Source organism: Cottoperca gobio, chromosome 24 (assembly GCF_900634415.1).
Source record: "Cottoperca gobio chromosome 24, fCotGob3.1, whole genome shotgun sequence".
Lineage (NCBI taxonomy): Eukaryota > Metazoa > Chordata > Actinopteri > Perciformes > Bovichtidae > Cottoperca > Cottoperca gobio.
In genome coordinates, this window is record NC_041378.1 from 11,487,836 (window position 1) to 11,497,772 (window position 9,937).

A 9,937-nucleotide genomic window follows, 5' to 3' on the forward strand; every position below is an offset into this window, starting at 1 on the left:
CCTTTCACTTCATCGGACAGATCGAGGCTGACTTCTGCTCAGGGTCTTTTTTCTTCTTCTTTTCGCGGCGAGGAAGAGGAGGGAATAAAGAGGAAATGGGAGTCGGAGAGAGGAAAAGGACTGTCAGTGAGGCAAACAAGCTAAATTATAAAAGAAGTGACTTCATTATTTTTATTGTAACGCTGTTGATGATGATTATAAAGATAATGTTATTTAGGACAATATACATAGATGCACAGCAACATTGGTTGAATGTGTACATGTCAGTTGTGGAGAGGTATACATATAACTTACTCTAGCTACAATAAAAATAAGTGAGAGTCCTCCATTAGAAATTGTACTTAAATAAAAAGTATTGACATATTGGCAGAAATTGACATAAAGGAGTCACTATGCAGAATGACAGTGTTATATTATTATAGTATTGCATTATTAGTATGCATTAACATGTAAAAAGTAGCCTTTACTCTATTTAGCTGCTTGACATGGAGCTAATACACTTTAGTCTATAGCAATGCATTGTATTGGATAATTCAATCATATATTTTGTACGTAAAATCTGAAAGGTAACTAGTAACAACATCTGATGAATACAGGTTGTGGAGTGTAATATAAATGAGAAATATTCAAGTAATATGCAGAGAGAGGAGGAAGAAAAATTACTTCTGTAAATGTACTTTCCGCTTGAACATGTTTCATTTGAGGAAATTAGCTTTCTTTTCTTTTTTTTCCTCGGATTGTTATTGGTCAAATGCCAAGTCAATTTTAAATCCAGGTCTCTCCTTGAGGCATAAGCTTAATAAAGTCAAACATTGACATTCAGTAAAATTAGTTTAAAGGCTTACTTTAGCAATTAAAATGAAGTTATTAAACCAATAATTAACCAACATTGAAGGGTGTGAAAAATGTGTACATTATTTGTGTTAGAGAATGCTCTAACACAAATAATGTTTAACCTCTCTAGCCAACCTGATGTTAAATGTATTTCTTTAACAACACTGCGCCTAATACTATGATGGGTTAAACGCAGAATCACTGTGTGCGGTACTGTGTACATATGTGACGATAAGGGGATTCGCTTCCTCCATTTCCATTTCCACTAACTGATTGAAATGCTCTCTGAGTTCTTATATAATAGTGATGCCCTCTGCTGGACCAACAGGCCACTGCAGGGGACTACCAATGTTATGTCTACCTCCAGCACACTGACAGATTGATAGACACCAAGGAAGTGGAAAGAGCTGATAGGTATGTAATGACACAAGTTGGCAGCTATGTACCTGATATATTAGGCGTGCTTGCTACAACTCATACCTTGGAGAAAGGGAGGACCAAAAAAAAGAAAAAGAGACAATGAGACTTTACAGCGGAGAGAACTGAGGCATGATGGAGCAAAAATGCAGAGAGGCAGAGTGAGTGATAGATGAGGAGAAAGAGAGCTTTTAGGAAGAGAAGGATTCGGCTGTCATGTAACCAGAGCAGTCCTGAGAGCAGAACCTTGGCTCGGTACACGTCCGTAGTTTAATTGAAGAATAACACTCGGGTTCATTAAGGGTGTCACTGAGCTCTCGTTTCTGCTGACTCAGAGTGTGTGTGCACTCGAGTGGGCAGGGTCACAGTGGACACAATGCATGGGCGAGCGAGTGTATCCCAGTTTGTGCTGACTACATACATACATACACATGTGTAAACACACACGCTTTAATGAAGCGGCCTTTTCTTAAAAGTACAACAAACAGCCTCCCCTGCATCCCCCTGCACACTGACGCACATTTGTTTAAATATCATCATGGTACCAAGAAGTCAGGGTGATTCCTGTCTGTACTGCGGGGACAGTATGTGCACTTTAATACCACAGCAAACTCTCCTTGAGCAGTTACTTTGTCACAATTGTCATGTTTGAGGATGCATTTTCAGCGCTAACCAAATATATGGCGTTCCTTCTGACTGCTTCACAATAAAAGTCACCTGTAATCCTGTTTGGTTAGCATTAGCAGTATTTTAATACAGTTCTGATATTGGAGAGTGAACAGTAAACAATGAGGCTGATATGGGGTGGTGAGGACCCTCACCACCAGTACGCCTTCCAAACATAACACCAGAAGGTCGTGAGTTCAATATCAGGGCTGCCACCATTGTGCTCCTGAGCAAGGTACTTATCCCTGAGTTGCTCCAGGGAGACTGTCCCTGTAGTTATTTCACTGTAAGTCACTCTGGATAAGAGCGTCAGCTAAATAACCTGTAATGTAATATCAGTGAGATAGGGTGACGATCTGTAATATATGTAATAGTATAAAACAGGATCAGAATTTTACTTTTGATTTTTGAGTACATCTTGTTGTTAAAACTGCTTTATTTTGAGTATTATTGAATTCAGTACCTTTGCTTGTAATTGTAAAACGTGCAAAAAAAATTAAAATAAATGTAATGCTGGATTACATGCATGCATTGTTTTCTGTGAATCCCTTGCAAATAGGTAAGCAATTTGGATCCTGTGCAGAAATGGCGGACCCTGCCACTAACAATGAGAATCTTAAGGACTACAACTTTTATTTATTATTATGGTTTTCATTGTGCTCGGATGGCTCATATTCCTTAAAAATTATTTATTTGCCATATGGGTTGACCAAAATTATTTTACTATGTGCAAAGCAAATGCCCAAATAATTTTTTCCCCATTTTTCCATCATATAAATACAATCTTGAAGGTCTGTGATCACATTTTGTATTTTTTTACACTCAAACAAATTTACAGTAGTTGCGTGTGTGTGTGTGTGTGCGTGTGTGTGTGTGTGTGATTCTGAGGATCAAAGTCACATTGTTTAAATGTATAATGCAACATGTTCCATTACCAAAAGCCTAATGGCCGACTGCCACACTCTTTTATCACCTGGCGCCAAATTCCACATTCTTCCTCTCTGTTCCCTCTCCTCCTTTCCGCCTTGTACACTCCCTTTTGTAAGAAGTGAGTCTTCGCTTCTTCTATTCGTGAGAAGCGTAAGCTGCTGCTTAGTGTGTGGAAGGGAATGATTTGCACAGCAAGGTGTTTCTGACCGGGTTATCGGAGTCCACCTCTTCACCAATCTTGTATAAATTATCCAGGAATTAACCTTCAGCTGCATGCCCCGATAATGTGTCCAGATAACATTCACTGTTTAACACCATGTGACCGAGCTGCATAAGTGTGTGCACATTTACACATACAAGTATGCCTGAAACAATAATGAGGTGTATGTGTCAAGAAGGCTGTTTTGGGCCCATTATGTACGTGCAAATGTGTGTGTGTCTCAGAAAAAAAAATGAGAAATGAAAATGTGTTAAAACTTTCAGTAAATAACGATGTGTGTAATTCAATTTAAAGTAGTGGGAAAAAAAATCTCTTTGTGTTTAATCAAATCCCAGGGAAAAAAAGCAACTTTGTCTGTTTTAGTTACCATTTGCCAAATGTCATTCCATTCCTCAAAGAAAGCATCTGACGGCCATTTGGACTCAATGCCGCGCATATGACTTCACTCACTCTTGATAGTGGACGTATAAATCATTAGCCAATCAGTGTTGTGACCAATGACCCTGCCCAGCTGTGAGGAGCGTGCCGCACAGAGGCAGCACACGTCCGTCCAGCCTTCATTAGCCTTCCCACCTCCTCCCCCATCCCGCTCTCTTATTAGGATGAGCCGATAAGTAGAAGCTTTTAGATGAACTACGTGCTAAAGTTCGACAAGCAAAAAAAATGGCTCATCCTTTTCTTTAGAGAGCGGTATTTTCCACCCCCTCATCACTTTTCTCCCTCTCTCCTCTTGAGTGTATCTCCTTTGGAGAGTTCCAGTAAGTGAGATGGTTTTTGTATACTCTCAGTCAGGCAGTTCAAAGAGTTCATAAGCCTATTTGGTCAGAAAAATGAAAGGAAAGAGCTGGAGAGAGAAGAAAATATATTGTACTTTAACCCGACCAAAGGCTAGTCCTGTCAACATTGATCATATTCCAATATGTTGGGACTGGCCCCTTAGCACCACATGTTCGGGAAGTCGTGAAGCAGAACCATGCAAATCTTAGAGAAGAAGATCAGCACAGTATGGGTTCAGGTCAGTCTTCATGAGAAAAGATTCATCTGTAACTGCTTACTTTAAAAGCTACATTGATATAATTGGCTCCATGAATAGCCAATAGAAGACTTTAGAATATTCTACCATTTTTCCCAAAGGGCTGTAAAACGATTCATAAAGCTCTGGGTAAAGAATTGTCACTACGAGTGATGCCTTTCACTTGCCATGACAACGGTGTTAGTCCCGCTCCTGTGCCTTTAATTGGCTAATCATTCAACCCCTCTCGGCTCTCTCTGGTTCGATCGCTTTTTAATTGAGAAACCGCTGTTTCATGTCACAATATCAGACATCAGTCAACACGATGGAGTGGGCGGATTCAAAGTTCTGAACCCAGGCAAGTCTTTCACATGTCGTAATTTGTTTCCATTGTTGATATACTGTAATAAGTACTGCAGCTTTAAGGTTAGGGAGAGATAGCTCATGAATAAAGAAAACTAATGATGTTGTCGATGTTAGTAGGAGACCAGACACAGACCCTGGTCTCTGTTAGTTGAGCTAAAACAGACTATTCTCATTGTTTAACATATCTTCAAAGTGTATCCACGAGTTTGTCTCTCTCTGTCTAAATAGTACCCAGAGAAGTTAAATTCCTTGTGAGAATACAAAGTAAATGGTTATCCAATCCTAAATGTCAAGCCGTTGAATTAATTGTGTTTGCTCTTGACGTTTCAGCGCTTTTATCTCTGTTGAGAACATCTCCCAGGTGTGTTTGGGAACTCTGTTGAAGTCACTTTCCTTACGCACACACTGTCTTCTTATCTGTGTGTGCATTATATTGTGGGCCTGTCACAACTGTCCCATCCTGGCCTGTTGATGACCACACAGGAATCCCCACAAGTACAAACACAAACACAAGCACTACTCCTCACAAACACTGACCCGTGACCTCAGGTTTTGACCTGAGGTTAATGCAATTGTGAGGCTGAGACAAATGCCAGCTGATTTAACAACCTGAATACACCTGGACCACTCAAAAGCTCTACATTTAGCAGATCACAGGCTACACCATGTCACTGGATACTTTCCAACAATGAGATAGTCCCTATGAAAACTGTCGACAATGTGTGCTATGGATTTTCCAGAGTAAATGGGACACTGTTTCTGGAAAGAGATGTTACTTTTGATATGTTAGCTCGGGGGAGAACAGGTCTGTGGGTCCACCACTGTGGTCCAGACTGAAATATCTCAACAGCTATTGAATGGATTGCCCTGAAATTTGATGCAGACATTCATGGTCTCTAGAGGTTGAATTGTAAAAAGATGACTTTACATCTCACGCCTTCATCTGGTCAAATGTTCAGGTCCAATAGCCTACTATGATGTATGACCAATTTCCTGCAAAACTAGTGAAATTCCCATCAGCCTCAGCTGTACTTTTGTGTTTAGTGCTATTTAGCAACTGTTAGCATGCTAACACGCTAAACTAGGATGCAGAACATTGTAAACATTATACCTACTAAACATCAGTGTGTTAACATTGTTATTGTGAGCATGTGAGCATGCGATATCTATAGAAAGAAAATTCTATCAGTCAAATTCATCTTTAACTTTATTTATTGTGCATTCTGTTTCTTTTTGGCAAATTAATCACACTCAAAATATGAGTGTAGGGAGATGGAGAGTCTGTAACCATAACTGTACAAAAAAAAGATACGGAAATGACTTAAAAGGTGCTGGATTATTTATAAGATTATATCATACGTGTATTATTAACGCAATATCAATATGTCACGGTATAATGATAGTGGTATATAGCAACACTCCTATAACAAAACCTCACCAATAACAACTACCACAAGAGGTAATAATGGATTTATTAATTCAGATTTTAGTTGAACTATGACTATAACTTTAACTATGTTTCTACTGATCCTTTTTTGTTTACAGAAAGTAAACCTACCTTTGCTACCACTGCTACAAATCACCATAGTCGCCCTCCTTGAATTGGGATTCAAGGAGGAGTTGACACGACATGTGTGAATGAGTTTGGCTTTTTCCATGCATGGGTTGCAATGATGCAATGAAAATATGTTGCGTTTTTATTCATTTTCCTAAAAGATTTCTCAGCTTGTAATGATACCTTCAATCTGAATTTGTAACTATTCTGTTGCCTGCTGAAACCACACAGAGAGTAATGTAAGCATGTACTCAATGAACCACAAGTGTTTACTCTCCTCACATCAAACAGGCCTAACCCATAACATCATAAACCTCTTGGTTCATAAACTGGCTCTGTAAAATTCACAGTGTTATGATGCCCCACCTAAAGCACTCTGAAACACTTGTGTTGCTTGTTAACCAATTGAGGGTATAATGCGGCATTAATGTGAGAAATTAAGCTATGAATGTTGTTCAAACATGTTTACACTGCATTCTGCTGTGATTTCAATAGTGAGTGTGCGTGTGTGCGTGTGTGTGTGTGTGTGTGTGTGTGTGTGTGTGTGTGTGTGTGTGTGTGTGTGTGTGTGTGTGCGTGCGTGCGTGTGTGCGTGTGTGTGTGTGTGTGTGTGAGTTGGAATGCCGGCTAATCAAAAGCATGGAAATTAACCCGCAAGGTAAAAGAGGCAGGTAGAGTACACCACCACCCCGCTCCTCCCTCTGGAGAAAAGCTATTCACTGCATTCCTGAGAACAAGAGAATTTGTGAGATTAAAATACACACAAATACAATATGAGGACACACACATTCATATGCACATACAGGCACATATATATGTATGGTCACTAATCCAACACTGCAGTCCAAAGGACAAAGCTAAAGACTTATAAACTACAGGCTGACACATTGGACATCAAAGCCACTTTCATACATGTTGAATCTCTCCACACAATGTTGCATCAGACTATAATGATATACCAGCTCTCCCTCCCAGCAAGAGGTTCAACCTTTAACCATAATCACAGCATAACACATCCTGCTGATATATCGTGTATGTAGTTTGCCAGAGAGAACCCTGCAATTAACATAAGCATGTCATCCCACAATTTGTCTGCACATGCTCATTGCCATGTGTTCAATATGTTTTTAATTTAGAAAGTGAGATTAGGAGATCTGTTTCATGGGTTTGTTAAGGCCGCAAAAAAATGTGTCATTCTGTTGGTGTTGTGAAATTGATGGGGGAAGGTATTAACAGTCGCTGACTGGTGTGTTGGCTTTCTGGTTATGGGAGGATGCACATTGTCTGACTTGCACGCACACACACACACACACGCACACACACACACACCCACACACACACTCACACACACTCACACACACACACACACACACACACACACACATTTCCTCAGTCAGTATGGACAAGCATTATTAATACGTTTACTTAAACAGAGCAGGATTTCCAGTCCTCCCTACAAGTTCTTTCACTCAAATAGGTACTTCCGGATGTTTTTTTAAGAAACTATGAAGGATTTAGTCCTTGTTTTATGAAACATATAAATGTTCTGACATGCCTTTGTAGTCCAATAAAAAAAGTGATCAAGATAAATTGCCTAAGAAAATAATTGACGCGTGAAATCTCCATCAACTGCCTGAGCGTGTGTGTGGGTAGTATCTGTAAGTGGGAATCTTACAAAAAACAAAACGCTGCCAAATAATTTCATGTTGCTACATGTTGGAATCAATCAGCCAGCAAAAAGTCCTTTTTTTTCTTTTTTGTACAACAATGAAGCTCCTTCCAGTTTTATACTAAATGAAATGTGCCATCATGCACATGCTTTATTCCCTACACATAATAGATGACCTCAGTTAAAGAGTCAAGATTCACAGTTACGCTGGAGGGGTTGTGGACGTAATTTCAACACTTATCTCTCCCTCTAATCAGACTTTTCCATGAGCACCCACACAGCTCTCCTCCAGAAGCCCGTGCTTTCTCTACGGACGACATGTCTGACCCTGTGACCCCGGTGGCAACAATGGACGCACCCAATGGGTGGGTCAGTAATGAGAAAATGATGAAGCTGGGAAACTGGAAGTGTTTCTTGTTGAACATCCATTTTACAGCAACAACAGCTTTGGTTATAAAAAAGCTCCTTTTTTTGTCTAAAGTAATCACTGGGTTTATTCTGGGAAATCCTTGCCTTCAATACAAATAATATTTTCCCTCTAGGACACATTACCAATTCTGTATTTTGTAATCTAATTGAAAACTCATTTAATTTACCAACTACATATTTCCCTTGAGCTGAGTGAGTAATAAAGATGACTAATTGCTGGTAAGAGAGTAAGCCACAAGGCCCATGTCCTGGAAGAAAATGACACAATCTTAAGATTTAAAAACAAAACATGGATGAAACCTTGAGCCTGAAGCATCTGTTTCAACCTAAAACTGGTTCCGGAAGTAAATTTCCCTTTCATTTTCTCCATAGACTCGCAGCTGGAGCTTTTACACGGCTTGAATGGACATGAAATCCCGGTTAAATTTTCAGTAGAAGGCAACAACTCCATTAGAAAATATCTTGACTCCACTAGGTTGGAATCTTCTTTTGTTGTTTTCCAATGTAAAAAGTTGTGGAAAGCACCTGGTCCTTTTTTATAGTATCACCTTGGTTGAGGTTCTAAGCAAGCTGAGCAGGTACTAGAAGGTGAAAGTAAAGCACTGCAGACCACTGATTGGTCAGAGATAATAGTCACTTGCATGACACGGAACATCCTGCACACACTCGCCATTTTTAAATTGCCAAGCTACCATTTGTGTACTTATTTGTGTGTACGAGATTGAGCCAAGTAAAAGACAATGTGTGCATTATAACAGGCTTCCTGTGTTTTAATTAGAAAAGTTCCACAAACATTAGTGGGAAAGAAAAGAAAAAATGTGCAACTTTCATGCTCATATGAAATGTTTTCAACCTCAGAAATGGTCAGATTGAGCTAAAAGAAAAAATACACTCAAACATGTTTGATGAGGCAAATGATATCGGAGAGAGACTAAACAATTACAGTTTGCACAGAGAATGTGTGATTGAAAGCAGAGGAACTTTGCAGTTTGAGTGTGTGTGTATCCTCTTTCAGATGGCTCGTCTTTGTTAGCACCGTTGTTTCGCTGTGACTGAATCCACAGACTGGTAGTGAAACCCAACACTCACTCGGGGAGGGAAGCCTTTCCCAAAACTCGGGCTTGATTTCTTTACGAGGTGCAGTGTCACACTAGGTGGGCCTTCCCGCTGGGGAGTCTGCAAAACCTGACACTGAACACGCCAAACGAGCCCACACCACTTAAAATTTACTCAAAGAAATTAAGACGCTGTGTTTTTCCAGAGCAGGATGCCCGGGGTTTTAATACACTAGATGTAAATCAAAGGGAGAGAAAAGAGACGTGGAGAGAAAGTGGAGTGGATCAGACAAAGTTGACCCCTGTTCTTGAAGGAGGGTAATTTATGTGAACAAGGTAAGAGATCAAGTTGGGGTTATTGGGAGGCTGATTTTTGGTGTTGACAAGAAACGTTGACATTTGGCGTAAATCTGGAGTTTGCTAATGACTGAGGGTTGTAGTATTTCAGAAAGTTGTGGTTTCCCAAGTGCATATGTTGGCTACTCTGATGATGTGACTGACTGATGATGTGGAATATGAGGTTTTAAATTGTTGCAACAGTAGCAACACATTAATGTGACATAACTTCCCCTTTTAATAAAACATTAAATATTCCTAATTTTAAATCGCCTTTTGACATTTCTACCTGTCTCATTTCCCTCATCTTAAATATCTTCCACTTCATCCATCTCATTTACCACCCTCCCTATATCACCTCTGGCCTTTCACTCTCACTCGCCGTCTATACGAGCGATATCACTGCTGTCTATCAATCAAACACACCAATTCTTTCTCTCCATGTCCT